The 17592-nt window shown below is 33.4% G+C and overlaps 1 long non-coding RNA gene across 1 annotated transcript; it reads right to left on the reverse strand.

The window, feature by feature from the left end:
• Window positions 1–519: 519 nt before the first annotated feature.
• Window positions 520–17592, reverse strand: LOC127727904 (uncharacterized). The gene is made up of 4 exons (XR_007993883.1): window positions 17176–17592; window positions 9839–9851; window positions 2109–2381; window positions 520–1097 (listed from the first exon to the last, which is right to left on the reverse strand). It is a non-coding gene; the product is annotated as an uncharacterized LOC127727904 (long non-coding RNA).

The following is a 17592-nucleotide window of genomic DNA, read 5'->3' on the forward strand; positions in this document are numbered from 1 at the left end:
TCCAGAGAAGGTACTTTCCAATGTGTTATAACTTATATAGGACAATTGTGTTGATTAAAAATTACACTATTCAAGAACCTTTTGTTTTCCACATAATTGATATTACTGATAATAAACAAGTTCTGGGTCGATAGCTTCAAATAGAAAGATGTCGAAAACAGAGAAAACTGTGCACCTTATAATCAGATGACATTACGAATACTTAAAATCCAGGCTAATAATAAGGCGTAATTATGTTGATTCAGTCACGGACACGCGATGTCGCGGGTGTGTTCTAGTATATTTTAAGTATTACCTTAAAGTATATATGACACTATATCGACATTTGCATAGACAACGAATGCCTCTGAGCAACAGCATATAATAATATATTTGGACCATTTCTAGCATTCCTTGTCGTTTAAATAATTTAAAACAGCAAATGCTCGTTAAAAATGCCTAAGAAACAGTTTTTCTAAACTATAATTGCAGAATTATTTCTACGTATAGTACTGACTCAAATAAGACTCATTTCTAAACTTCAGAAAATCTACTCGTTTATAAACATTTGTATTTTGCTGTAACCACCATAGCGATGTAGACTTTCTCAACAGTTTTGATAGCTCCTCGTCTCTGACAAACCCATTATTCTTCATCAAATTAATCACATAACTAGAGGGTTTATTATTAATATGACTCATTCCCCCCTGTCCTGGCACAGCCCAACTCAAAATTATACCCTCCCGAGCATGTCTAAATATGTTTTCTAAATAAACACTCTAATATTGTTGCGGTATATGTTCGGCAACTTCTAGAGATACGATCCAGTCATAAAGAGGTATTCCGTATTGTGCAATGGTTAAATCCATAAATTGAACTCTCCCTTCACTTGTTTCCTCACAAAATGGCGCTCCGTCATATGCGTCGTAATATCTAACCTGTCCTAATTAGAGGATTTCACGCTTGTAAACACCGGGTCCATCACCAAAGCTCCCTACATTTTTCCCTTCAAGGAATCGTGATAAAGCCTTTACAAGTTTAAAATCGGTTTTATGTTCTCCAGTTGTTTCCAAACTTAAATGCTTGCACCATCCACCCTTTCTGTTAACTTGTTGTCTCTTAAAAAAGAAATCAAGAATTATACAATGTTAACACTTGAAATATGACCAAAGATAGTGCTTGTGGTTGAGCGAGTTTCAAAGTGACAAAAACATGGAACATGATAAATCATATCAGATTTAATTATTAAATAACTGCAGAGTATTTGCAGATAATCAAACAAAGAGTATTTTATATTTATGACCCGGTGTAAAATTGCTTTAAATCTGAAGAGAAATATACGTATGCAGATTAAAAATACATCATCGCAAATTAAGGGTAAAGCTGGTCTGTTATACCGAAAAAATACACAATTATGATTCCGAATGGAAACCCCTGCAATCGTGCCGGCTATACTTCTGAGTTCAGAAGATTGATCGTTGGCCATATACTTGCTACTTCTCCTAAAAGCAGGAATCATTAAGGAGAGAGGAGTCAAGCCTTGTAGGCCAAGATTCAGAAATGAAGTGTACTGAAAGAGTGATATGTTTTCCTGCTTTGTGAGATGGTAAGTAAAAATCATACTTTGTGTTTAGGTCTGTTACAAAGCAGTATATTATACTATAAAGACTATCCTGTAAACACCCCTCTGTCGACGGAATAAACATTGAGTCAGACATACATGAAGGAGTTTAAACGGAAGTCTTGCCAGAGTAATACCTTTTCTATAACTTGAACAAAACGAGAAAAAAAATCCGATGTGACTATTTACCAGTAATACTACCAATTTGTTCACCAGGCAAATACATTTCCATTCAGGTCATGTTATAATTGTTGATATAAATAAATTTTAAAGGAAATCGAAAGAGAAAGTGACCAACTAAAATTAAATAATCTTTTATCTTTCTTAAATTCAGTGATTTTTTAAAGATATTCTGGGTCATCAACTCAATATAATAAGCACATAGTTCGAATTAATTAGAACTAGTTAGTATGGCATTTACTATCCTTTTGAACTAGTGTGGAACATTAAAAAAAAATGTTTTAACTGCTGATGGTTCAACATAGAAATTAACAACTAGTTTACTTACATCACATTCTATTTGTCCTAGTTTTTTGCTCATATCATTTAATTGTCTAGATATTTCGTTTCTCCTCTTTACTACTTCTGATGTTATTCCGTCATTGCTACCGAAGCACTGAGCATGTGTAGATCCATAAACCTGATAATGACTACTAGACGTTTTTGAATTAACTATATAAATGACCAGTGGTATGGCCATGAGAATCGTTATAAAAATTGCCTTCAAACACCAGATCCATGATAGTCCGTTGTTCATCGCATCATTCTTTACTCAGAACACCTAAAACACACAATTTATATATTAAAAAGGATTTTTATGCGTCAAATAGAATAGTGTAATGAGGTGTATAAGATCAAATATATCGAGACAAGTATAAATTGTTTGTCTATACTGAACAACAAGAAAGGAAACTGATATATTTCAAAGTGCAGTTAATGTTTTGGGCAGGAATATAAATAATGTTCAACATATAGCGATATTTCTATCATAATACTTTACGAAAAGGTTAAATCTAAAACATAGAAGAGAGGCGAAAGATACCAAAGGAACATTCAAACTCATAATTCGAAAACAAACTGACAACGCCATGGCTAAAAATGAAACGATCTAAAGACAAACCGTATACAAAACACAACATAGCAAACTAGTTTCAAAGACTAAGCAACACGAAGGCCACCAAAAAACCGGAGGTGATATCAGGTGATATCGGGTGCTCCGGAAGGGTAAGCATATCATGCTCCACATGTGGCGTTTGTTCATTTCTGATGCCAAACTTGAAAGGAGGTAATGATTTCAATCGCTTTGATAGCATATATACGGGTGACTCTTAAAGAGATTCCCACATAGAAGTCAGGGCTGATATGCATAAAACCACTTAAGTTAAGCTATCCAATCGTAGTACTAATTCATCGTAGGAAATGAAGTAAAATCCGTCCCTTCGGAACAAATCTTAACTTAAGTAGCTTTATGTATACGGGCCCTTAGCATCATAATGATTAGATGCTCTAGCATTATCTTCTTGGGTGAAACGTCGTGTAGGATTTGGAAATTCTTGATTGATCTCCCCTTGTAACTGTTTGCCACAAAGTTTTGTCGCGTTCGACAAATTTTGTCGAATTGGTTTGATAAACGTGTGCAGATGCAAATTGTATACCAGTTTTCAAAGACTTGCAAAATAATTTAGCCAAACAATAGTTTATTTTCAAATGAAATAAATAGAATACAATTTATGCGTATCTTTTTCGTTCCGTATATGAAGGGCTATTATTTATTTATTTATTTGACGACGATGAATCACAAAGGAGGTAGGAGATTGTATTGATGTACTAGTATGACAAAAAAATCAAAATCGTATTGTTAAAAAGTCTCGGATATTGCTGCTTTTCGTGTCATGTAATTTAAACGTACTTAACCAGTATAAGTATACATTTCACTTCAATTTATATTTGAAAATAATGACAGAAACGATTTTACTCGAATAACATTTCATGAATTTGAAGTTGTATTAAAATTACGAACGAAAGTTATACGGAATTTAAGATTTTTATGATATGGGATAGACATAAACATACAGATTTTTTGTTTTTTTTTTGTTTAAGTTTTACATACTTTATTGAAAAACTTTCACATTTTTTAGTTGGATACAGAAAGTACCGGTACCTTATCCCGGCCTCGTTAAACATTAGATTGTATATTTAGATAGAAAATAGTTAGTAATTGTTAGTATTCTAAATTATAAAATATATACACTATATTATTATGTAACCATTATTTCCATATTGTTCAATTAAGAGAGATTTTTATTTCATAAAGAATGAAAAGAGAGAAGAGAAAATAATAGATAAATAAAAAAAAAAAACACAAAAAAAACAAAAAAAAATCACTGAAATTTGGATTTTTGGCAGCAGTATTTTGGTCAAAACTAGCATGTGTCTTAAGATATAACATTAAATAAATTTGGCAAAGTTGGTTTTCCATTGTAAAAAAATCATACAAACACAACAAAATAGATATAAAAAAACGTACATGTGGTTTTAGGCACAAAACAAGAACAAAAAACAATAAACAAACATATAACAATATATTAAATAAAACATATATGGTGGTGTGGAGAAGGCTAAAACAATATACACAGTAACATTACATAGGGTAATGCTAATTTGTAAAGTGTAAATTATTCTAGTAATGGAAGCCAGGGGTCCCAGTAGAGGTTGGCAATGTGAAGAGGCTTTGTTTTAAAAAATATATTCTTTTCTAGAATTAGATTTTCTTTTAGATAATTTTTCAACCCTGCAAAACTGACTTGATTTTCACACAGTTTTGTTCTATAAATAAAGAATTTTGATAATAGTATTATTAAATTTTTTATTTTATTATTTTCTGTTTTTCCTAAATTTCCGAATAAAATTATATCCATGTTAAACGGAATAATTATTTGTGTTTGGTTATAAATCCAGTCACCGAGTCTTATCCACAGATCTGCTATTTTATGGCATGGCCAAAATATGTGTTCAATATCTTCGGTAAATTCATTGCAGAAAGTACATTTATCGTTTTGTTTTATTTTTATTTTAAATAAACATTTATTTGTGCTCAAGATTCTGTGTATTATTCTATACTGGAACCATTGAAGTTTTGAGCTTTTTGTGGAGTAAAAAGACATATTATGCACGGTTTTCCAATCAAAATTTTTGTTCGGTGTTAAGGACCATTTGTCTTCACAGTTAAGTTTAGTACTGTTTTTTTTTTTTTCTAATAGAACATTATACATATCTTTCGAGCCTTTTTTGATAAAAAAATATTCTTATATTTTTTGGAATAATTGGTCCTTGTGTTTTATTAAGATTGTTTATGGATATATCTTTCTTGAGAGCTTTTTTTATATGATTTTATTGATGAAATTACCCCATTATAAGTAAGAAAGTTTGACTTAATTTTATAAATGTCTTGGAATTGTTGAAAAGTCATTAGTTTTCCCTCATTTTAATAGATCATTTATCAAAAAGATCCCTTTATCTGTCCAGTCTTTATAGAAAATAGATGTTGTTCCTATTTTAATATTTTCATTATTCCAGAGCGAATCTGATACAAACTCGTCTTCATTTTTTGGTATAAATTTATTTTGTAAATCTGTCTAAGCTTTAAAGACCTCTTCCCAAAAAGGGTTTTTACATCTTTTTGTTGGGCCTAAATAAACTAGGTTTTCAATACTGATTTTTTCAGTACTTTCTAGTACCTTATTTAGTTTTGGGTTGTTTTTCAACAACCGTCTAATCCATGTTAGTTTCAATCCTTTTATATATTTGTCAATATCTATCATTTTCAGCCCTCCTAATTTGTGTTCAGAACATAATATTTCTCTTTTTATCTTGTCAGGTTTGTTTTCCCAAATAAATGAATAAATTTTGATGGTGCTTGTAATGTTAAAAACAGATGGTTCAATTTTGAGATAATTAGTGTCTTGATGATTGTTATTTTTCCAACCGGTGTTAATGTTTGTTTAGACCAAATTTTTATTATATTCTCAATTTCCTTAATTCTTGGACCATAGTTTAACAATTAAATTTCATGCAAATTGACAGAAAGGTTATTCCTAGTAGTGTAAACCTACTGGAACCCCATTCCAATCCCCATTTTACACACATGGTGTCTTTACTATATTTTTGTTTTGCCTATCCACACTACCTTTGTTTTGTCCAAGTTCATATGGAGACCAGACATGTCAGCATATTTTTGTAGTAAGCGAAGAGATGCATCTAGAGATTTGGGAGTACCATCAAGTATTATTGATGTGTCATCTGCGTATTGGGAGATAAGATATTCTGTGTCATCAATTCTAATTCCTTTAATTTCTTTGTTCTTTCTGATTAAAATTCCTAGAATTTCCGCACATAAAAGAAAAATGTAAGGTGATAAAGGATCCCCTTGTCTACAGCCTCTTTGGATCTCAAAGAAATCTGACAGAAAACAGTTTTGGGATACTGATGAGCTTATATTTGTGTAAAAGGTCCTTATCCAATGTTTTATAGAGGGTCCAAAGTTGAAAAAGTCTAATACTTCATTTATGAATTTCCATGATACGGAATCAAAAGCTTTTTCAAAATCTATAAGAAGGAGAAGACCTGGTAAATCATTTACTTCTGTATAGAATAAAATATCATATATGAGACGAGTGTTTTCTCCAATATATCTTCCAGGAATGAAACCTGTCTGATCATTGTTAATAATAATGGGTAGGACAGATTTTATACGCTCTGCTATACAGCTTGATGCTAGTTTTTATGTTGTATTCAAAAGACTTATTGGTCGCCAATTTTTCATGAACTGTCTAGGTTTATCACCTTTTGGTAAACAAGTAATAATACCCTGCTTTTGAGTTCTTGACAATTCCCCCCTTTTTTAACCACAAATTATAGATCTGAAAACAAATTTTCCTACATTTGTCCAAAAGAATTTAAAAAATTCATTTGTAAAGCCATCTGACCCCGGACTTTTCTCATTTTTCATTCTACGCAAAGCTGTTGTCAATTCATTATAAGTTATCCCCCCTCTAAGGATTCTTTTAAAGAATTAGTTAATTTTTCAATATCAGAATCAGGAATTTCGTTATTAAGATTTACACTACTCAAGCTCTCTGTTTTAGTATAAAGTTATTTATAGTAATTTTTGGCCTCTTCTAATATTTTATCTTGTTTACAAATTGTGTCCCCTTTTTAGTTAACTAGTTTGGGGATGGTTTTATTTATAAAATGTTTAGTTTCCATATTCAAAAAGGAACTAGATGGTTTTTCCCCTTCTTCAATCCATTACATTTTTGATCTGATATAGTACCCCCTCATTTTTTCTTTCCTTATTATTCTAAGATCAGATTTATGGTGTTCAATTTCTGTTAATATTTCCTCTGTTAAGATGCTTTCCTCTAATTTCTGAATTTTTTCTGATAACATTTTTTCCTGTTTATCTCTTTCCTTCTTTTTATAAGATGCATAGGAAATAGTTTTCCCTCTGATTTCAGTAAGTAATATTTCTAAAAAGAGTTGGTCATTTATTGTAAAGTGGATATCTAAATCATTTATTTGTTCTAAAGTATCTCTATCATATACTAGTGATGCATATTGGTCTTTTACTTTAAGTATAGTGTCTTTTATAGTTTTGGAATATTCAATATCATGTAAAAGTGAGTTGTTAAATTTCCATAATCCTCTTCCAATTATGAAATCATTCATCTTCAGATTTAATATTATTGGAGAGTGATCTGATCTTTAGCTGTTGTGAATTTGTACATCATAAACATTTTGATTAAGGTCTTGGGTTATTAAAAAGAAATCTAATCTTGCTTGTTTTATGGGATTAGATTTTCTCCATGTGAATTTTTTTAAGTCTGGATTAATTTCCCTAAATGGGTCTGTTAAATTATAAAATTCTATTAAGTCTAGAACTTTCTCCTTAGCTTTTGGGTTATTAATATTTTGATAATTATATGTATCAAGACTTTGGTTTTGTACTAAATTATAGTCTCCAGTTATAACAACTGACTGATTGTTTAAAGTTTCTATCATTTCACTTAGTTTTACATAAAATTCTGGTGTATCTTTGTTTGGACCATATAAGATTATTAGGGTCATTCTTTTTCCTTCTATTTCCATATCAATTCATAAAAAATTTCCTTGATCGTCTTTTTTTACTTTATGTATCTTATACTCAAAATTTGTTGTCAATAAAATTGCTACCCCTCTTTGATTTGTTGCAAATGAATTAAAAATGCACTCTCCTCCCCATAGATTTTTTATTGATATTTCATCATTTTCTGAAAAATGTGTATCTTGTAAGCAATATATATTACATTTTTTTGATTTAAGATAATCAAAAACATCTCTTCGCTTCTCTTTTGAATTAAGACCTTGACAGTTGTATGAGAAAATTTTTATATTATTATTACTCATTTTCAAGTGATATTTCTATTTTATAACAAAACAATAATATGTAATTTTGAAGAATGCATAAAAAAATTAATGACCCATACAACTGTGTACTTTTAAGTGTGTGAATGTCAAAATATCCTTCAGATGTCTGATCTCACCTGCCATGTCTGTGTGGAATTCTAATTGTAACCAGAATACACCAACGATGCTGTATAATATAATATTAAGTACTGTGCCAATAACATGAAATAGAGAAAAAGACATACAATTTGTAAAATGTAAAAATAGAAAGAAGAAAATAATGAGATCATAAATATTCAAAAAAAAAAAGACAAAGCAAGAAAATCAAATAATTAAAAACAAATTATGTTGTTCAAAAAGTAATATATCAACTGCTGTTCTATTTTTTTTCAAGTACAGAAATGATGTGCTCTATGGGTGATATCTTTATCATAAAAACTAAAGACGATTATCTCCCTTACATCATCAATCAATAGAATGATTCTTGAGAGTCAATGATTGAGATGATAGTTAGCTTAGTCATTAATTTCATTAAAGTTATTTATATATATATTTTTTTTTTTAAGTTATCTTATAATTACTCATCCAAATATACACAAATAGTTAGGTTTATTCAAAAAGGTAGAGATAATGAAAAAACTATTTTTATTTTTTTTTATATCAAAGTTAGTTGTATATGCATGATATGTGTGTACACAGATTTCACTCTTTTGCCCAGCTGTATGTTTTTAGAAAGACAGAAAAAAAGTACACGTATGGTATTTTATGCATTCGGGTTTCATAGTTTGTTGAGTTATTTCTTAGCTTATAGTTCTTCTACTTAATACTACAAATCTTCATGTAAGCATTTATGCTATTTTGCAATTTAAGATTGAGCATTCATGTCACAGGAAAATATTTCTCCACAAAACAGTATATAATTTGATCTTGACCTGATTATAAATAGTATATATGTAGGTTAACAAACTTGCAAAGTAAGGTCTTTTGTAATGCACATGTTAAACATGAGTATAGAAAAAAAGCACTAACAATTGGAGTGAAAGCTAAACAAACAGCAGAAAGAAGCATTAAATTATGTTAGAGCAATGAATAGCGTTTCAAAAATCCTGTTAAAACTTATAATTCTAACAGTATATTTTAGTATTTAGATGGAGAAACATGGTTGGTACATACAGGGTTTCAAGTACTATGTAATCTTCATTTTGATAAAAAGATGCAGATGCTGATGTAAAACATACTAGGTAAAGAAAGGTATTCATAATAGTTTGTGATTTAAAGTTTGAAATATCAACAATTTAGTACAAAGAATATAAACTTTTGAGAGCCCAACACAACATGTTTAACACTATATGTTCCTTTGACTTACATGTATGGGGTGTTGTTGGGTTGTTGTCCCATTAATACAAATCTCACAGGATTGATCATATGAAAGCACTTTATTAGAATGTTAAAATATTAAGAATGGAGTTTATTTGTTTACTGGTAGATAATTTTTACATCATTTTTTAATTTTTCCTTTTTCATTTACAGATTAAAAAATCTGTTTTTATAAACGACTCCTTAAATAAAACATTTTCTTTTTATAATATTAGGTTCTTCCTGTATGTACCAAAGAATGATGATAAAAAATACACATATTTTTTGGGCCAAAACTAAAGAAAAAAGTAAAGCTTAAATAACAAGACTATGAACTAACATGCAGCCGATGTATATACTATATGATTGCGACTTCAACAAAAGCATAATGGAAAAAACACACAAGTAAAAACAAATTTAACACAGTAATATACTTACTGACAAGCAAGTCCTACAAAAGATTGAACATTTTAATATGTTAAAGTTGCATGATAAGTTTTTCAGTCATAGAAACAACAAAGAAAAGCACAACATCGCATCAGCCTGTATTTACAATTTCTGTAGTCACAGTCATACATGTACTTGTATCATCTGACACAATTAATTGTTTTGCGCGTATTCCACGCATCCTTTGAGTTAAGTCGTGTTTCTAGGACCAGGATTATGCCTCTTACTTTTATTCTGGTTTGTAATTTCTCGTCATTTCTTATTTTATATGCAACTTTTGCCAGATCATTTCGTGCCTCTTTCATTATAACGGGTAAATCGTCTACTACTCTGATTTTTTTATTTGCAACTTTGTATGCATTTTCCATTATTAATTGTTTGTCTGAGTAGTGCCTACACCTCACAATTATAGCATCTGGTCTTTTTTGGCCAACAACTGGGGCTCTTGATGGGATCCTGTGGGCATTTGCAAGGGGGAAACTTTGTGCTTTAAACATTTCTATCCCCAGCTCCTTCACAAAGAAATTGTCTACTACTTCCCATATGTTCTCATCTTGTATTTGTTTTATACCGTAAATAAGAATATTGTATTTACGCTCATGTTTCTCTAGAAAAAATTGATTTTCTTTCAATGCGAAAAGTTTGTCGTCAATGTTTTTTTTTCAGACATTCCATTTTTTCCATTTCTAGAGTATTGAGTTGTGACTCTATGTACCCTATACCTCTCTGTAGCTCGTTGTGATCTAGTCTAAGCTTTCCCACCTCAGTTTGTGTAGTACTAAGATCTGACTTTACTTGCACAACTTCTGACCTGACCTCAGTAATGCGTTAAGTTTTGTTCAACAGAGTCTAGCCTTGATGTAAAGAGTGTTACCTTTGAATCAATACCCATGACAGCAGACTTAAGATCGGCAATAGCTTCTAAAGTCGCCATATTATCGAGTATATACCTGACAAGTTCCGATGTAAACAATCACTATTCTCACAACTCACCTTGATTATGTAATCACATAATTATTGTTATTTACACAACATTCTGAATTAAAGTAGAAGTAATTTTTAAGTTGTTTACTGTTTACATTGTTTTTTCCCGACAAATTACTTTTTCCTAGTGGACATACTACTTTTTTTCTTTAGCTAATAAATTTCGTGGGTGCCGCCATGACAGGGGCAGATAAAAATGTTTTTTAATTAGTTTGATAATGCTCATCCTCTTCCATCCGTGATAGTAACAGAAAAACATAAATTAAAGTATCAGTTCATAAAGAGCAACTATTTCTTTGATATTGGTAAAAAAGACATAAAAAACAACTATACAAGTCAAAACCAGATATGAGTTGTGAAACATAGTTTTATATGTATTTTTTGTACACTGCGATCCAATGATTTACCAAGTGAATTACAATTACTCTAAAAGAAGATTCAATCATATATAAATGGCGACCTGGAGAGAAAGCAATCAACCAGGAGAGACTGGTACTTGGGACATTAGTCTTGGCAGGCCAAAGTGCATCCCCTATGAAGGGGAACCCGCATTACACGCTATGGACCGATATATATTAAGACACCCTCGAGGCTGTGTGAGAGCGAGGGAGGATAAACAGCCTATAAGACAGACTCAGGATACGACTAAAGAACCGAAAAGGACAACGAGCACGGACAACGGATGTACATGTTTTTGTGGGAAAGTCTGCAAGAATGCCAGTGGTTTGAAGATCTATCAAACTTGAATGAAATGTGTGCCACCCCATTCTGGCAATTAACGCACAGAGAGATCTGGTCAGACGGAGGAGGAGACCATCCAGGAAGCAAACCACAGTGATGATAACCTTCATGTGAACCAGGGTGAGGATTAACACACAGCTCAGCTTACAGAGATAGAACAACTTACAGAAGGAGAAGAGATAAATCTGATATAACCAACAGTCAGAAGAGAAAAGTAAGAGCCAAGAAAGGAAAAGATTAAGTGGCCATCAAGTGCAGACAAAGCAATTTGGAAAGCTTGTGATGAAGATCTCGAAAATATCTTAGAAGCAACATTAGCAGGAAATGTAGATAGAAAGATGAGAGCAATGACCTCCATTATTTACAGCGTAGGAAAGGACAGATTTGGGTTGATTACATCTGGGAAAAGAGAGATATCACAAGGTCAGAGTAATCGTAGACAGAGGAAGATCAAGGAACTGAGAGGGGGCCTCAGAAGGTTAAAGAAGAGGTATATAGATGATATAGAGGAGGAAAGGTTACCTCTACAACTGTTAAGGAAAGAAACCAGGGGAAAATTGAAAACACTAACATGAGCAGAAACACATAGAAGAGACAGAAGAAAAGGACAAAGGAAAGAGCGCAATTCACAGCACACCCTTTTCAGTATATGAAAAAATTATTTGGAGCAAGAGGATCTGGTATATTGGAAAACTCAAAGGAAGAAGTAGAAAAACATCTCAGAAAGACCCATAGTGGTGGAAGGCGAGAGGAAGATCTGGAAGAATGTGAGAAACTGGCAACTCCAGAGGAACCGAAAGAACAATTTAACGAGTCAGAACTGAAGTTCAAAGAAGTGCAGGATGTTCTGAAGAAAGCAAGAGCAGCATCAGCACCAGGGCCAAACGGTATTCAGTATCGGGCATACAGGAATGGTCCCAAGCTGGCCAGACGATTGTGGAAGCTTTTGAGAGTAGTTTGGAGAAGAAGAAAGATGAAAAAAACATAGTATAATGCAGAAGGATGTTTTCTTCCGATGGAGGAGAAGTCCAGGAAACTTGAGCAGTTAAGAACCATCTCCCTATTGAACATCGAGGGTAAGATCTTCCTAGCAGTTTTAGCAAAGAGGACAACAAGGTTCCTGCTAAGCAACGAAAAAATAGACTTATCGGTTCAGAAAGGAGGCATGCCAGAAGTATCCGGATGTATTAAACATACTAGTGTTTTGACACAATAGAAGCAAAGGAGAAGAAAAGCGACTTAGCAAACTGGTTGATTTGACATTGCAGAGGTACCATGTTCCAAGCACCATCAGGACAATGCTGCAAGAATACTTTGATCACATTGAGATGAGATTTACAGTAGGAGATTTCACCACAGCGTGGCAGAAACTAGAAGTAGGAATATTAACGGGATGTACAGTGTCAGTAGCATTGTTTGCAGCAGCTATGAACCTCATTGTGAAGTCAGTGGAAAAACACAGTAGAGGACCATTAATGTCAGCAGGTATAAAACAACCACCAATAAGAGCATTTATGGATGACATGACTGTTACAGCAAAGACGGTTATAGAGGGAAGATGGACCTGAGAGGAGTTGGAAGGAATGATAAGTTGGGCCAGAATGAAATTCAAACCCAGTAAATCAAGACGTTTGGTTGTGAGAAAAGGCAAAATGAGAGATGATACTTTCGAATTAGCAGGGGAAAAGATATGAACGGTTGGAGATAAACCAGTGAAATGCTTGGGAAAACATTTTGACGCTACACTAGCAGACACTGGATACACCGAAGAAATACAAACGCAGTTGGTAGATTGGCTGTCGAAGACAGACAAAAGTGGCATGCCAGGAAGATACAAAACTTGGATGTATCAACATGGTGTCTTGTCAAGGATACTATGGCCATTATTGGTATATGAGTTTCCCATGTCCAAAGTTGAGGTTTTAGAAAGAAAGATCAGTGCGTGCCTCAGACGTTGGCTTGAAGTACCAAGAAATTTCAGCAGTGTTGGCTTGTATAGTACAGGGACAAAATTGCAATTACCACTCAAGGCGTTAACAGAAGAGTTTATGGTCACAAAAACACGACAGGTCATGATGTTGAGGGACAGCAAAGATGTCAAAGTTACTGGAGCCAAAGTAAAGACTCGGACAGGAAGAAAGTGGAAAGCAGAGGAAGCAGTGAAAGAAGCAGAGACAAGACTTCGACATAGTGTCATTGTCGGTGTCACAGCAGTAGGGAAACAAGGATTTGGTATGACAACAAAACCAAGATGGGATACAGCAGATGAAAAGGGCAAGAGAGATTTGGTACAGCAGGAAGTACGACAGATAAAAGAAGAGAGCAGGAATATCAAGGCGGTAGGCATGAAGCAGCAAGGTAGCTGGTTAAATTGGCAAGGAACTAGAAGCAGGGCCTTGTCCTGGAGTGAGATTTGGAGTATGGAGGGATACCGTTTGAGCTTCATACTGAGATCAGTGTATGATGTACTACCAAGTCCATCAAATCTCTATACATGGTGATTGATAGAAGATCCAATGTGCACCTTATGCAAAGACAAAACAGCATCTCTACAACATGTGTTGTCATCATGTCAAGTGGCACTGTAAGATGGTAGGTACACATGGAGACATGATAGTGTACTGATAAAAATAACAGCAAGGTTGGACATCATCAGGAGGAAGAAGAGAAAGGTCAAGAAGAAAATCACTTTCGTAAACTTTGTGAAGGCTGGAGAGAGCAAAGACAAAACACCTGAATGCCTTGGGATCCTTAGCTTGCAACAGCAACAGAGACTGGCAGTTTACTGCAGATATTCAACAACGTATGAGACTCCCGGCAGAAATAGCAGCAACATCGCTAAGACCAGATATGGTACTATGGTCACAGGGATCAAGGAGACAGCTTTGCTGGAACTGACAGTCCCTTGGGAAGAAAGGATGGATGATGCGCACGAAAGGAAGATGGCAAAATACCAACAGCTTGTAGAAGATTGCCAACAGCGGGGATTGAGGAGGTGGTGCTTTGCGATTGAAGTAGGGTGCAGGGGCTTTGCGAGACAGACAGTATGGCAAGCTCTCAGGACCTGAGGAGTGGTAGGAGCAGAGAGCAAGAAGCTTATTTCAGAAGTGTGTAGACAAGTAGAAGTGTCATCACAGTGGATATGGAGGAAGAGAGATGAGATTTGGAAAAGGGGTAATTAAGAGATATGTGATTTTAAGACATTTAGTGTAAATAAAGGACTTAAGATGAGAGAAAAGACTTTATAACAGCTCTGATGAAAACATCAATCAGTGACAGTGCAGCAGTTACATCACGAATTGGTTAATCTATACGGTGTGTCTTTGTCTAAACTAGCTAATGACATTTTTACGTCTTAGATTGTGGTTTAACATCTATGTCGTCTGTCTGCTAAGTACTGAACGTGACCTATTCCCGAATATGACTGTTATACCGAGTGTGAATTTGCATTGCTATACGACGTGTCTCGGTATTTTATGCATCCAACATTCATGTATTTAATTTTGAAGTTTCTGTTATGGTTTCGGTTGGATAATGGGTTATGTCTTATCGTTTGTAGTCCAAATAATTATAAAATAGCCTTTCAATACCATCATTGTCGTGAAAATTGTTTGGACTAGTGATGTGAAAATAATTGTGTGAAGTTCAAGATTACATATTCGTTACATAGTGCGTCACTGTTTGTGATGTCGTGTGGCGTCTGTCGTTGATTGAGGATGTTCGTTGTTGTTCTGCGGTTTGCATGTTGTGTCGACTATTATATCATTTGTTTGTGCGTTTCTCTGTGATGAGTGTTCTTGCGTGTGTTTGTGCTGTATTTCTGTCACGTAGTGTAGTCATTTTAGCGATTTTTTTTACCATTACCATAAAAGCGCGGGGTTTGGCTAGCCATAAAACCAGGTTCGACCCACTATTTTTTTCTTAAAATGTCCTGTACCAAGTCTGGAATATGGCAGTTGTTATCAAATAGTTTGTTTCTATGTATGTTGACGTTTGTTTTTGTTGCACTTCAGTTTTCCTCTTATAGTTGATGTGTTTCCATCGGTTTTAGTTTGTAACCCGGATTTGTTTTCTCTCAATCGACTTATGACTTTTGAACACCGGTATACTATTGTTGCCTTTATTTACATCAGCTGACATATCGGGAGCAATGTAAGCCATCAAGTTTCAGGTTCAGACTGATCACCTGAGCCGGCGCACCTCTGGAGGTTGTTGTGGAATAGCGCCGAAGCAGCCGAGGATGATGATGGAACTGGATCAGCATTCTTACGATGTTTACAAGGTAAAAACAACGATATATAAATGACTATGATAATTGCTATATCTTTAAAGAATGAAACTTTGAAGTGTGTTGCTCTGTTTGCTTTTAGATCAGTTCCACTATTTGTTTGCTGGAAATATTTAAGTTATTTGATATCATAGGGACTGTGTACATACATGTCGCGTAATATCAAGGGTCACAGTCACCAGTAAGGTAGGGATTTCTGACCCTTCTGGAGCAACTTAGTTTATTTCCTCTTTTTTGTGGGCTTCTTGTTAAAACTTGCATGTTTTATAATAACTATTGTATTATGATGTTTTTGTATCTTGCCTGACAAGGGCCCATGATTGGTAAATAAAATAATGTCTAATGTCTAATGTTGCTCAATTTTTCATTTTCTATGTAGTGTCCTTTGGCGATAGTTCATCTGTCTTTCTTCGAGTATTGGTTTTATCCACCTTTTATGTACCTTCCTGTCTTTTCCGATCTTCTCCTCTGTGTGCTTTAACACATGTTCCGGTTTATCTTTAATATTTTAAACTATCCTTTTATTCCCATTTAACTATACACTGTATTCAAATCTCAAACTGAAATTTTCTACCCGGGATTCGAAAAAAAATCACATTCATATCTTGTACGAAGCTCCCTGTCACAAGATCTAGGTTGTCATAGGTTAAGATGCAAAATAAAGGTTTCTTCCATAATAAGCGATCGTAATTGCTGGTTTGAGTGAAAAATCTAGCACTCCGTCAAGAGAATACTATCCTTGATCAATATTTTAGTATAATTGCATACACAAATCTAAGTAGTATGTACCCAATTTGAATTTGGTGTTTTTATGATCGTTTCATGAAACATTTTTCTTTCAAAAATAAAAATACCTAAATCATACAATTTGTTGAACATGTGTTAAACACTAAACAATGACTGCCATCAAAAAACAAATATTGTCTCTTTCTCCCATATCATATTAGTAGTTTTGTATCTTCCTACGAGATTTTTTCTCCAAGAGTTTTCCTGTTATAATCCTACATCACATTTAAGATTGAGGTAATAGATACTAGATGTAAAAGGTTGACATATACTTTTCAAAAATAGAGAGATTACGGCTTCTATACAGAGATCAATTTTATCCAACACAGAGCTAATCTGACAAAACATAAGGAATAACAAATACGCAATGGAGATTTTAAAACATCCATTATCATTCCACTAACAACATCCGTTATTAATATAAAAAAAGAAGACGCGATCAGATGAAATACTTTTAGTACTACATGTAATTATCAAAGAACTAATTGTAGTGAAACATGTTTGGATTACATGATTAGTTAATGCTTACGTCAGTTATTAGTACATCCTGCTCATTCAGCAATTACTGTGCTTTAATTTATTGCACACCACATTAACTGTGTAGAGATATTGTCGATATTTTATGCTTATGTTGTATGACAATTAATAATAGTCAAGGATATTCTTGTAATTCGAATACCATTGTAGGATATGATATAGATATGTCGTGATAGAAACAAGTTTAAATAAATACTTCCCTAAAACTGCATGTGAACACATTTTTTGCTGTTCTATTTAATGTGGAAACTGTCTGAATTAGGGAAATATAAATATGAGGATAGTATATGCTTATTTAATTCAGTACTGACACCTCAAAAAATCAATGAATACGTGATGGAAGCTAAATATAGAACTAGAACTAGAAAGATTCTAAAGATAGAACTAGAAATAGACAGATTCTAAACTT

This window comes from Mytilus californianus, unplaced genomic scaffold (genome assembly GCF_021869535.1).
Source record: "Mytilus californianus isolate M0D057914Y unplaced genomic scaffold, xbMytCali1.0.p SCAF_2, whole genome shotgun sequence".
Classification (NCBI taxonomy): Eukaryota; Metazoa; Mollusca; class Bivalvia; order Mytilida; family Mytilidae; genus Mytilus; species Mytilus californianus.